Below are 14,153 nucleotides of genomic sequence, written 5' to 3' on the forward strand. Positions count from 1 at the left end.
CCTGTAGCTCGATTCATTGATTCCCACACTCACCTATAAAGAAAAGTATGGCTGATTTGGACTCTCACAAATTATAATGTGACATTTGGAGGAAAATGCATTGCAGATGCTGATGAGGGAGATGATGAGATTTAAAGGGGCTTAACACCGATGGAATGGCTTTCCACAGCTCTACGATTGACTGCATGGCCGACCCCGATGTCAGCTTATGTCAGTTATCATCTGGAAAAGGGCAAAATTAAGTGCCGGTGTTCCATGAAAACTAAGATCTTTTATTTTCAGACAGAGAGAGCTCTTTCTCTGAGCTACACCCAGTATTGTTCCACAGTAAAGATTGAGAAGGACGCCAGGCTATTCAGCTGATCATGCACAAGCACACGTGTACTCTAACAGTCAAGTGCATCTGCACATACACACCCTCTTTCTCACACATACACACACACACACAACATGCGCTCACACACACACTCACACGGAGGCACGATTTCCCACTTGAGTGTGAGCCATCGGAGGGAGCAGAGAGACGACTGACAGCCAAGGCAAAGTGCTGATGGTAAGCAACATTCTCCTGGAATTCTCGAAAGCCGGGACAGGAGGGAGTGTGTGTGTGTGTGTGTTATTGCCAAAGATACACACACCGGGACAGAGCTTTCCAGTTCTAATAGTGCGTTTTTTTATAACTTCTTAGAGATAAATATATTGACACATTTCTTTTATAATGTTTATATGAAATTATTGTCAAAATAGCTGCTTAATTTTAACCAAAGTGCAGTTAAAGATAATAAGGGCAAATTAGAGCATGCAAGATGAGCAAAAGAGTAACATTTTGAAAAAGAAAGGAAATGCGAGAGAGGCTATGGGATTGAAAGAGAGAGGAAGTAGTTTAGATATAAGGTTATACTGTAATCCCTCAGTGAATCTGGTCTTGGTAGATCCCCTAAAAATAACCACAGTGGCAATGGGCCTCCGTCCGTCCTCTATCCTTGGCCTTTAAACATCTCCTCTGCAGCTGCAGGGCAAGTAAGTGACCTCTCCATCCTTGTGCTCCCTCTAAAGATACCCCCACACACACACACACACATGGAAAAAAAAAAAAAAAACGTTTGTATAATTACACTTGTGAAGACCTTCACAGGGCTAACCTCTAACCCTAACCTCCACATTACACACATGATGATAAAGCCAAAGGTCAGCATGAAGTCCCCTCGCTCGCCTGACTTATAGAGCGTCTGCGTATAGATTTAAGTGCCCCCCTGATCTCCTGACCTTGTTTGGAAAGCCTTGTTGATATTTTTTGAATTTGATTAATTGTCATCTATTGTCATGATATTTTAGGAAATAACCTTGCGAGATGAAAAGCTTTTTACCACTCTCGTGTCTAGACAGTCAATAGGCCTATGGAGCCACAGCCAGCTTAGTTTAGCTGGAAACGAGGAAACATCTAGCCTGGATCTGTCCAAGGGTAACAAAATCCACCATCCAACACCTCTAAAACGTATTTCTTTTTTAATCCGTGCAAAAACTGAATTTAAAAAAATAGCATATTATAACAGTCTTGCTCATAATCCCCCTTAACACTGCAATGTGTTGTTCTTTACACTCTAGTCTGTGCCAAGCTAAGCTAACTAACTGCTGGTTCTCGGTTTCGTATTCATGTCATGCAGATATTATAGGGGTATCAAACTTCTCATAAACCTCTCGGCAAGAAAGCAAATATAAGAGAAGCGTATTCGCTGGTTGAGCTACTTCTTCAAGGAAGGATCGAGGTTACGGTTAAAATGCCAAGATGAATTGTTGTTCCGCGACAGAAACACAAACTCAAGTCTCAATTCTGAGACTCTACATGTCTATCCACTACCCACTCCCTTTCTTTCTACCTTGTTACATAACAGACACACTGCTATACTTTCTGCAATAAATTCTGGCATCGGGCGTAAATTGCAAGTTGCAGATTCATCCAATATGACAGATATTGGGCAAGTATCCACATGCAAAATTGCAGATTTGCAACCAAAACAATGTGGGGCTTTTTTAGTTTGACTGAAGCTGAAGGAAGTAGTCAGCATTTTCCCACAGGCTTATATGCCACCCACTATACTGTCACCTAAATTGGTCAACAATGTTGTGAGAATTTTGTGTGCATCCTCTGGGTCGTATGTTTCCGGTTTACCACTTCTTCCCTCACAACATTCTTGCCCACCATAACTCCTCGCCACCATGATGCCCCTTCTGATGTGGACAGTGTTCAACAAGGAAACTAAAAAACACAAACCACAACCTAAACCTAGCACTAAAATAGTCCACAAGTTAGGGGAATTTTGTTTTCAAAGATTTTTCTCACATTTCTCTCCTTGACAGGATATTTTGTGATTACAAGAAAAGCAAGTAAGAACACACACATACAAGCATACTGTATATAATTATAATTGTCACTCCTTTGCATATGTTATTTATTACAGGAAAAAAAAATACTAATCAGTCGCTTTTGCCTCCTCCCTCCCTATAGTGTGTCTGTCTCACACACAAACACACTGACCAACTGGGCTGACCAATCATGTCCATCGGACCATCCCTGATATACCTAGTGTGCAGCAGGGCATGCACATGCCAACACAGTGTCTGCATGCAATCGTGATCTTGAGTCACTCAAGCAGGCAGACAGAGGACGTGGGGAACAGTGGAGAGGAGAGGGAGAGTGAGAGGGGGCCCCACCTCAGAGATCATCTATATTTCATAGACCTCTCAATTAGTGTCAGTGTTCACGGGTGGGAGGTTGGGGAGCAGTCCTGTCTACTTGGTCTGCTCGCCTGCTTATGCTAGGCCTGTACCATCCACCCCCTTACCTTTTCCCTCCCCGTCCTCCCACACGACACACAATAGGAGGTCTGATTTAGGTTCACGTCTGGGCTTTTCAACTCGTAATGAACGAGACGCCATTGGGGATATCTGACATCAGTTTGATCTGATATAAAGTCCTAAATGTGATAATTGTGTTATTCTAAATGTGAGAACATGGAGGATAAATAAAAATCCCACGGGATGCCACGTTCAAGTCAGACATTTACATTTCTCTTAGGTTTTCATGGTGCACAGATGGTGAGGTAGGCTTGTCATAAAACATTAAATGGTGGCGCAAAATGTGTAAAACCATGTCAGAAATAACAATCCCAGATTAGCCCCCTCTGCATGTTGTTGTTTTTTTTTTAATCTTATTATTCATTTCAAATCTCATTATCGGACTCAAGTGATGTGTAAATTTTAACACATTTTTGGGTGATGCAGAATAGTCAAAATTATCTGGATTAGCACCCCCTACCACTACCTTTCTAAGTATACTTCCTCAACAACACCCCCCATAAGACTACAAGGATCGTTACGTAATTTACTGTGAGAGCCAAACTGCTTGACTCAATCATTGGTTCATCCTTCCTGATCATATTAGACTCCATGAATAACATATTGCATTGATTCTACTAATTATCTCATTTACACTGACATATATTGCAAGTGATAGCTTAAGGCGACAGTGGCATGCATTTAAGCACTATCATCCTCTTGTTAATAGCTTTTTATGATATAAAATCCAACCATGCAGAGATGTCCTTCAAATTAAAGTGATAATTTGAAGCAATACAAAGATCACACGTTACTGTAAGACATATTGACCAGTCCTCATCATCAAGACAAATTCATTTCCATCAGGTTAAGAGACACCAGAACAAATGATGAAAAATATGTACTTGGATAAAAGATAAGTCTCTTTTATCGATCATGTGGCGTTAGGGTTGCATAAACTGACAGTGACCAAAATGCAAGACCTTGTGTTTAAGCAAGGGCTTGAAAGGTTGCCTTTAAGTATTGATTGGAGATGTTTTAGTTCAGGTACAAGGTCATGCGATTTTCATCATACTTGCCCCAGTAGTTTCTCCCCATCAGGTTTGGATGTACCCTATTTCCAGTGTAAAATCTCAAGAGACTGTTGGGTTCAGGTCTGTTTAGTGTTTAGTACTATTGTTTAGTACCCTGTTTTTGAAAATATACTGTATTCGTGATAATATGGAACACAAAGTAACAGAGTGACATGTACGTCTTCATGTATGCATGATTCTGACCATTTTCTGGTCTCTGAACATGGTATGCTGTAAGTCTAGCTGTCCTCAAGTTTTCATCGTCCTTGTAAGAGTCCTTTCGGTTCCCACTGAGTTCTCTCAACAGCTGAAGATGAATGCACTGTGGTTTCTGGCAGCCTGTACACTGCTGCATTTTACACTGTCTGCTGGATCCAACTCCTCTCCTCTTATCACTAGCGATGGAAGATGAGAGCTACAAGTCACGCCTAACTTGTGATCCACCACGTTTTCATAGCTCCACTTTCACTTCAGCATGTAGATCATCACTAAATCATATGCCATAACACTACATCAGGAACTTGATTTCTATTGGAGTAATCTAGCAGGTATATACAGGTGTCTCAAAACATGGGATAAGGTTTTATCAGGGTTTGTACAGCACATAGACACACAAAGAGCAAAAAAAAATGTATACATGTAAATGTGCAATGGGACTACATGAAAAGAAGATGGGGAAAATAGTAAATCTTCTGTAACATAATACAAAATACCCACACAGAACAAATTTGACTTTAAGCATCAGGCTCTCTCTCAGTAAGCCCTGCTTTTTGCTTCCTCCGTGAGGAGTATCAAGTCTGTCTCTCTCGTTCCCTCTCCTCCTCATTCTTAACCCAACTGGAAGCTCCAGCTGCTAGGTTATGGCTTGTATGATGCTCCCCCGTGGCTCATTTAACCAGCAATGGAAGCAGAGGAGAGGAGAGAAGAGGAGAGCGGAGTATGTGGAAGAATGGTTTGGTCAAAAGGAGATAATAACTACATTTATATGCACAACAGAAACCTGATTATTGGGTGAAATCAGGTTACTGTGCCCATATGTCTGAACAGCACTGAAAACAGACTTAACTTTTAAGTTTTAGTCTAGACTTTGGACCTAATCACTTTGGATCCAGGACACATCGCTATGAGTAATGATGTTTCCTTTCATACCACCAAAGTTCTGCACCCTCTTCCTGTCTGAAGTCTTTGTCATACACATGACCATATGTAAGAAAAAAAACCTGTTAAAACCCAGTTAAGCATAATAGCTGTGTTTACCATCTCTGTCCTCATCTATAGCAAACCAGGTTTCTCGAGTGACGTGGCATTCAAGAAAATTGGGTTACTGCAGACAGCTGAGGATATCCAGGTAACTAAAGTGCACTGAATGACAGAGAGAGGCCAAGTGGTCTCTAAAGGTAGGGATAAACATTGTGAGTAGTAGTAGTAGTAGAGAGCTGGGAGAAAAAGCAGTGCAATACTATAAAGGATTTACTCTTAGTTAAATTGGTGGCCATGGGGGGTTAAAGGTCAAACTTAAAGGCCAACAGTGATTGGTTCCCCTGAGGAAAGTAGCAATACACATGTGACCTTGAGCTCATCCATGCATTTCTCTTTTTGTGTCTATACACACTGAAGAGCGACCTTGAGAACGAGAACATCCTACCATCCCTCCTGTAACTCACTGAACAATTACTGCTATAGGAAGCTCGGAAATAGAGGAATCCCTATTTCAGCTAAGGGAAGAGACCCAGTGCTCTGGGGTATAGGAGAGTGTGTGCCTTTGCATGCTTGTGTGTGTGTGTGTGTGTGTGTGTGTGTGTGTCTGTGTGTGTGTGTGTGTGTGTGTGTGTGTTAGTGTGTGGGTGGTGGTAAACCTTAGGTCAGGGCCCCTTCCTCCTTTTCGTGATGCACTAGGTAGCCAGCAGAAAAAGCTTCAGTGAGCACGTTAGGGTATGCCCTGGGCTAGGATTACCATGGGCTGGGAATTAGGGAGGAAGGCAAAGGTTATAGGGCTAAGTGTGTGTAGGGGTGTGAGTCTGTGTGTGTGTGCTGCTGATGTAAGTGGAGATTAAGTGCATTTGGTCAAAAGAATGTCCAAAAAACTATTTAGCGGGTGATTAAGTTACAACTCGGGTCTTGTCTACATAGTTTTGGCTGCCATTTTTGTCGAATGTGATACCATTCTACTTAAGAAGTTAACTGCAGGGACCTGGAAACACGGTGGCATTGTTCAAAGATCTGCCAGGGCAAGAAACACGAGCGGTCAAATTAGGGATCAGTTGCAAACAAGCCAACAGTTAAAGACAGATGAAGTGTTTTAGTTGGAGGTAAAACTCAATGTGTGCACAACTACAGGAGGTCAAAGTTGAAGCTGGAAGTCGGTCTGTAAACTGTGATGGATAGCAGTCACCTTTTTTTTTAAAAAAATCTCTAATATTTGCATTTTTGTAGTGAAAGACTGAATGCTTTCACCTCTTCAAGAGCCCTAAATGTCAGGAAAAAAAACTTTTTTTGCATGGACGGCTTATATATCGTGTCCACAGTAGGATCATAACGTGTGATTGCTCCATTTTAGGGGGTCGCAAGCCAAAGGTTTGGGAACTACTGGTGTTTTTCACTGTTTGCTTTATTTAAACCTAGAGTATTGCATTTTAGATATTACTTTGCTAAATAAAATCACACTCTTACTGATACAACAGATGGTCAAGTTACAAAAAATAAACCAATATTTAATATTTCTCATCAGTTTGATGCTTTTATTTTGAAAGTATCAAACATGGGGTCATTTTAAGAAGCAGTTTGTAAAAGTTTGTTTCTGGTTTAATTAATTAGATTTGATTAGATGGATGCCTCTGTATGAGCACCAAAATAAATGAAGATGACAAGGGCAGTTTATGGTTATAGTTAGAAGAAGGAAACTGATTTGAAGACAGGCCATTTGACTTTGCCACACACCAAAGTGCACATCAACTGACCCCAGTGAAGCCAAGTTGACTAGCTAGTCTAGCTGTGAATCAAGCGAGTGAAACTGATCTCAGCACAGATCCATACCTCATGGCAAAGTCACAGTGTTGGCCCATGTTTGACACTGATTCGAGGCCAAACTCGGTATAGGCAGAGATGAGCTGCTGTGGCTGTGAGGGGAGCGCTGATCTGAGAGCAGTCTCGGAGGCCGGCTGAGGAGAGCTGCAGCTCTGGGCTCTGGTGAGTAGTGAGAAATTAATTAAGAGTGAAACAGCAGCAGGGAAGCTATGAGGGAGGGAGGCAGAGGGACTGAAGGAGAGAAGGAGCATTAGAGAGAGAGAGAGAGAGGGGGAACCTCTGGGAGTGGGCCTCCTGGAGGATCAAGACTATTATTGCTATCATCATTGTCTAATTTTCCCTCCCGTTATCCTTCTCATTTCATCTACCTCTCTTCTCCTCCCTGATTCCCCCCTCCTTGTCTCTCACCTCCTTTTCTACCACCTTCCCCTCTCCTCCTCTCCATCGTCTTTCTGCCTCCTTTCCCCTCTATTCAGGCCCTCAGAGTGAGGACAGGCTGCTAGCTGGCGGGTGCTGTAGAGGAGGGAGAGCAAGCGAGAGCCTAATGAGATGTCTATCGCCTCCGTCTAGACTGGACCAGCTCCTCTCAGCAAAGAATCACCACCACCACCACCACCACCACCATCACACCACATTGCACTGTACTACACACTGTACCATGTCTGCCTGCCTGCTTACTGCTGCTGCTGCTGCTGCTGCTACAGAGGGAATAGCGAGAGGCAAGGTTTGTGTATGTGTGTGGAGAGAGGAGAGTGTGCGTAGAAGCAGTATGTGAAGGCATCAGCATGGCCATGTGTGTGTGTGTGTGTTTGAGCTGTATTTTGCAGGGGAATGAGTGTGTGTTTGCCTTGTTTGTGTATATCGTGCACAGACATGTCTGAGTGACAGTGTGTGCTACTGTCAGTGCTATCTCTACAATTCGAGTGTGTGAGAAACTGGCCCTTGGGCAGACAATATTATGATGGATGCCCTCACACACACCCTCCTCCACTGTGATTGCCTGTTAGGGCTCTACTCTCACAGGCTGACGAAAAAAAAAAAAAAAACCTGCCCTCCAAATCCCACCATCATACACACTCTGCTCGCAGAGACCCCTTTTATTTCCTGATAGGCAAGCCCATGGCAGAGTCCACCACAGGGAGCTCTGCTGACACCAGGGGGACCTCTGTTGTTCTGGAGAGACCTCTCCACTGGCAAAGTCATCACATGTACTCAGTTACACATGTTTCGCAACATCCATCTACACTCTTGTCTCTGTTAGCCCACTGGGCTACTTCAGTGTTGCACAAATAGAAAACATACTGCCACCAAATCCACAGACGGAGCATGATATACAGACGCGTATAGACACACACTTATTTTCTTAACAAATTAAAATAAATCGATTTTTTTTTCTGCACTGACTTTCTGTATTTTTAAAAAAATAAATAAGGCACTGCTATTTTTAAAAATAATTTAATTTTAGATCTGCATTGCAAACAGGTTGAAATATTCATATATCCTGCTCAGGCATACTAAACTGTCATCTGTTTTAAAGGAGCAGTGTAATATTTTGATGAAATCTAATTATTTGCTTTCTCTCTAAAATTGTGATGAGAAGATCAACACCAACCACATGTCTGTGCATAAGTAAAAAAACAAGTGATTCGCTTAGCTTAGAATAAAGACCGAAAACACTGTCCAAAGTCTTAAAGCACACCTATCAACTCTTCCAAAGCTGACCTAATTACACGGCATTCCCCGATGACCAACAGTTTATTCCTCCTATGCAGTGTCTCTGGCTGCAGCGCTGCTTTATAAACACATCGCATCAGCGTTCGTCAAGAAATACTCACAGCGCAAGCTCCATCTAAAACCGCAATATGCCATGTTTACTGTTCTATAGGTGAAACGTGATACATTGTGTAAGATGGACAGCACAAGCTACGCAAACCGGCCTCTTACTGATTGATGGGGTTCTCCATGAACACAGTATGTTCTGCCAAAGTTTGAATAGTTTTGGTTGCGTAAAGAGGGTGACACATGACTTCCTTCTCAGAAACACAGCGACGATGCACATTTCCTTTGAGGACTTTTCATAACTAACGATCCTCTTTAATGACTCAATTTTTAGTTAAAATGTCCCAGTAAGAGCTATTGTTCTAGTGTTGCTTTGTTGCTACAGCAACCATCTCTAACAAAAAAATCCATGAAGGCCAAGTTCAGACAGGGACAGGCGAACCGGCAACCAGTGGTGGGAGGGGAGTGAAGGGAGCTGGTAGTGTTAGTTGCTGTGGGTGTGTCTATACCTGCTGAATGTAACTGCCATGAAACAATCAGGGAATAACTTTTTATTTCGCTGATTAATAACAGCTTTTATTATTTCGTCTCTGTAATTGTTATGTCTCTCTACCAAAGCTTGCTCTCTCTCTCTCTCTCTCTTTCTAATCATACATCACAAATCAAATTAAGCTTCTTCGTGTCGTTATTTTGCGGCGTAAATTCCGAATTTAGAAACTGGGTACATGAAATGAACAAAGTGAGAACACACACACACACACAGGTAGATTATCAGAGTTTAAATCCATGAATCAATATCATCAATATCGTCAGCTCAGTTCCCCGTGGGATGAAAAGCTGCTGGAGCATGTCACACCAGAGGCCTTTTTTCTTTCTGTCTCTTTGTCTCTTTACATGGGTTCTTATAATCAGAAGTGAGGCATCTCTTATGGTAACCTGGCCGCTCCACGCACACACTCTTGTTCATTAAAGTGCCACTCGGGAGAGGGCTAAGAAATGGTGGGGTATCGAGAGAGAGAGACAAATGAAAGGAAACAGAGAGAGAGTGAATGAGAGACACAGAGCTTGTTAGCAACCATGCTGAAAGTCTGCTCCAGTTATCCGGTTGAGTGAGAGGCGCCGCCTTTTAAAAAAAACACACACAAAAAAAACCTCTTCCTCACTGTCTCTGTTTTATCCCCACGCCCTCCCTCCTGCTCTCTCCTCTCTGAGGCCCGTTGGTTCCAGGTGACAGGCTTACTGAGGGTCAAGCAAGACTGCACACTGGGTAACTCACCTCGCTCACACGAAAACACACACATTTACTGTCTCTCGATCTCTCTGCCGGAGACACACACACACACACACACACGCTGACACACACATACACGATGTGCTCACACACTGGGCTTTCGACTGCAGGCCTCATTAACTACACTACAGCTGCCCCTGTTTTAGAGACACTCCTCAGCACGCTGTCTCTCTCTGTCCCTTTCTCCCTCACAACCACACACACACACACACACACACACACACACACACACACACGCACACGCACACAGCATCCTCTCTCTTGGACTCAAACAGGCAAACAGACACACAGTTGCAGGCACATATATTGTCCTTCAAGCTTTGTATTTCTCTTTGCCCACTCCTCTTTTAGCATAACCATCTCTCTCCGTTTCTCATACAGGCAAAACAATATCCTCTCACGGACCACTTTTGTATGTTTATTACAGATTTCCATGTATTTTTTTTTTGTTTTTTTGACATGTGCTCTTCTAAACCCAAAGTACCAACAGACAGTGATGCAAAACAGCACAGACAGTGATACAAAAAACGAAAAACATTCAGCATAACAGCACAAAACATTGTAAAAGCACAAATAATAGTTGGAGTAGGAGTTGTACTTTAGGCTGATTGACACCTGGATTTTTATCCCCAACATCTAAATCTTTTTTTTTTCTTGCAGCACATGGAAACGAATCACTACATTGCACAGTGAAGTCTTCTAGTTCCTTGAGGCAAAAACAAAAATGGCAGGTGAACAGAGTCGAGCATTTATCAAAACCAAAGAAACTAAAAAAAAAAATGTTCTCCACAGGACAGAATTGTGAGTGAATATTGGACGTGTTGATATAGTAAACCATGTTAGTATACACCAACATGTGAAGTAAATAACACTGATCACACCACCGGTCAGTGGGTGAGATATATTAGGCTGCAAGTGAACATTTTCCCCTCACAGTTGATGTGTTAGAAGCAGGAAAAATGGCTACACGTAAGGATTTAAGCACCTTTGACAAGCACTGAATTGTGATGGCTATACGACCGGGTCAGAGCATCTTCAAAACTGCAGCTCTAATAGGTGTGTTCCCAGTCTGAAGTAATCGGTACCTATCAAAAGTAATCCGAGGAAGAAAAAGCAGCATGTCAAGGTGTTGACTGAGCCTCCAAATTCCCATGAACTCTGATCAAATCGAGCATCTGTGGGATGGGAAGCCCAATCCATGGAGGCCCCACCTCACAACTTACAGGACTTAAAAGATCTGCTGCTGAAGTCGACGATGCCAGATACCACAGCGCACCTAGTGGAGTCCATGCCTCCATGGGTCTGGGCTGTTTTGATGGCAAAAAAGGGACTGACTTGATATTAGGTGGTCACAGTGTTATGGCTGATTGGTGTAAGTGATTAGTTGTAAAGTCAAGAATCACATACAACACTGGATGTGGGATCTTTTCTCTAAATGTAAAGCTAAGCTACCGTTGATGACACTGAGGACATCTTTGAGATGTTTTCTGGAACACTGGGTATTATTCTACAGATGGATTCTAGTATATTTCACTTTTAGGTCAACAAATACAGTATAGATGGCTTTGAAACAAATGTTCACAGACAATTGCAATGGGCAATTGTATTGCATTGGGCAATTGCATTGGGAAATTGTCTGAATAAATAAACAAATGTTTTAAAAATACAAAAAATGAGTCTGTATTTGGTGTCTGTTCTCTAGGGAACAGGGAACTAGGCTTAGTATTGATAAAATCATAGTATACTGGATATGGGCGTGGTTGCATATACATCATAGTGTGTGTTTTGGTTTGGTTTATATGTGTTATTTATAGCTTTGTCTTCATCTGTATGTGAACGTCAGTTGAAGAAATTAATATACAACTTAAGAGCGCGAGAGGAATTTTCACCATTTTAAAAAAACACAACTGTAAGAAATGACCGAGCACAACATTAAATCAGTTGTAGCATAAACTGGCGGGCAAAATTCAGACTTTTTTTTTTTCTGAAAGGTGAACTTCAGGTGATTTTTCTTTCACACTTGTGGTTTTCCGGGAAATTAATCATATACCATACTGAATGCACAAAAACAGCTAACATGGCACAACCGCAATCTACTATATCATGTCAGACAAAGCTTAAAAATCTACATTATCTTCTTCCTCCTCTCCTTTGTGACTGGCTTAATAAAGGAGACCTTATTTTTACCTGGCTTCACCTCAGCAGTGCACTTCATGAAAAAGAGTAACTATTAATAATAGTAAGCACATTCGATGTATTTATGCGTGTGCGTATGTCTCGGTGCCTGTCCCGTGGGATCCTGCATGGCCTCGGCGCAAACAGCTCTTATCTCCTGCGATCGAGTCTGACGCTCCAAAGCTGCTGCCATCAGCCACAAACTCATTAATTACTCTTTAGTATCAAGCCGTAATTAGAGACACCAATCAGGCCCCCGCTCTGCTACCCCCCTCCCTCCCCCCCAGTCCTATTAGCACTCCACACCGCACTCTGTGTACTAGTGAGCTAAGCTAGATGCTGCACAGTAGCACAATGCTGAGATGAGCTCCCTCCATGTGTGAGATTAGGCCACGTGCGGTTTAGATAGGAGCGGGAGAGGAGGGAGGGGATGGGTGAGGCAGGCTGGATGTGTGTGTTGGGAGGAAATAAAGGAGGAAGAAAGAGAGGAGGGGAAGACAGAGGTAGCGAGGTGAGGGCGGGAAGGAGTACAAGAGGGAGGTGAGATGGTGTCAGTGCTCAGGAGGAGCATTAATTTGACATTAATTGTGTCATCACCGCTTTAAACCCCCCCATCCCATCCCCTCCCCACCGCCTCCTTCCCTGCACACACACACACACACACACAAACACACACCTCTCTTCTTCTCCCACTCTTGATGAGTGGATCATTGGCGGATGAGGAGAGAAAAGATCTGATTAGATCTGTCTTGTCTGTCTGCACTGGAAGAGGGTGAAATGGGGACAAGAGGGGAAGAGGTGGGAGGGCGCGGGTTTGGAGTCATTAAGGACAGTGATTGGTTTAACAAGGCGCAGAGGAGAGTGATAGATAGGAGGATTTCCTGTTAGGTCATTTTCTTTTAATCAAGAAAAACTCAGTAGCACTGGACACCCAAGGGACGTTTGACTTGATTATGCAATCTGTTTTATTTTAGGGGGGTGTCGGATAATTAAATTTAATGAAGAACATGTTTTTTTTATATGTATATAGTGACATAGACATGGGCTTTGAGATAGCTTTGAGTCAAAAGTTACAGTTGCCTTGGTATTATTTTAGCTGGCTGCAACAACTGTTCTTAAGTTCAAACTTAGCTCAGCTATAATGTAAGTTTTTCTGCCCTCATTATGAATGTGGGTGCACTGCTATGCAGCGAGCTTAACACGTTTCCAATAAAGGTTGAAGACAAGGAGCTGGCCTTTGAAGTTTTCAGAGGAAGCAATTGTGAAACTTTGACAACAGGACTAGAAAGCAAATTCAGTGGTATCAGAAAAGGATAAGACTCTATAAACAAGAGTTAGATCAAAGTTAAAGTAAAAATTCATTAGTAGGCTACAGTAACAAGGAATATGGATTCACAAAAGTATAAATTAGTCAAATAACTTGCAGCAGGACAATTATTCTAGTAAACGTACACATTGCTGACAAATAAAATACACAACAGTTAGAAACACATTAGCTCATACGGCTGGTATACTGCAATGGCTAGATTCACAGTGAGCAGGAACAAACAAATTCTACTAAAACACAAATCAGCAATTATATAACAGAAGAAAGAGTAAGGACTATGGGGAGTACATAACAATTAACACATCGAGCCTAACTGAAACCAAATACTATTGACAAAATATTAAGTTCAATTCAATTTATTCAGATAAATTGAGATATGAAGTAACTGAATATGGTCGACACTTGATCTGAATGGTGAAATTGTTTGTGTGTAATTGGATATTCCCCATATTCTAAATAAATAATGCTATAAGTTGCAAATGCACATATTTCTTCAATGCATCTTCTGCCAGTTAAGTTTAAAATATCACCTGCTCTTATTTTTGGAAGGTATGTTACAGTTTGTGAAGGTGCAGTAATGTCCTGTTTACATAGCTGATTGTTTTTAATTAGAGCGGGCTACCGGTGTATCCTAGCAACTGATGTACAC

This window comes from Larimichthys crocea, chromosome XIII (assembly GCF_000972845.2).
Source record: "Larimichthys crocea isolate SSNF chromosome XIII, L_crocea_2.0, whole genome shotgun sequence".
In the NCBI taxonomy this organism is placed as follows: domain Eukaryota; kingdom Metazoa; phylum Chordata; class Actinopteri; family Sciaenidae; genus Larimichthys; species Larimichthys crocea.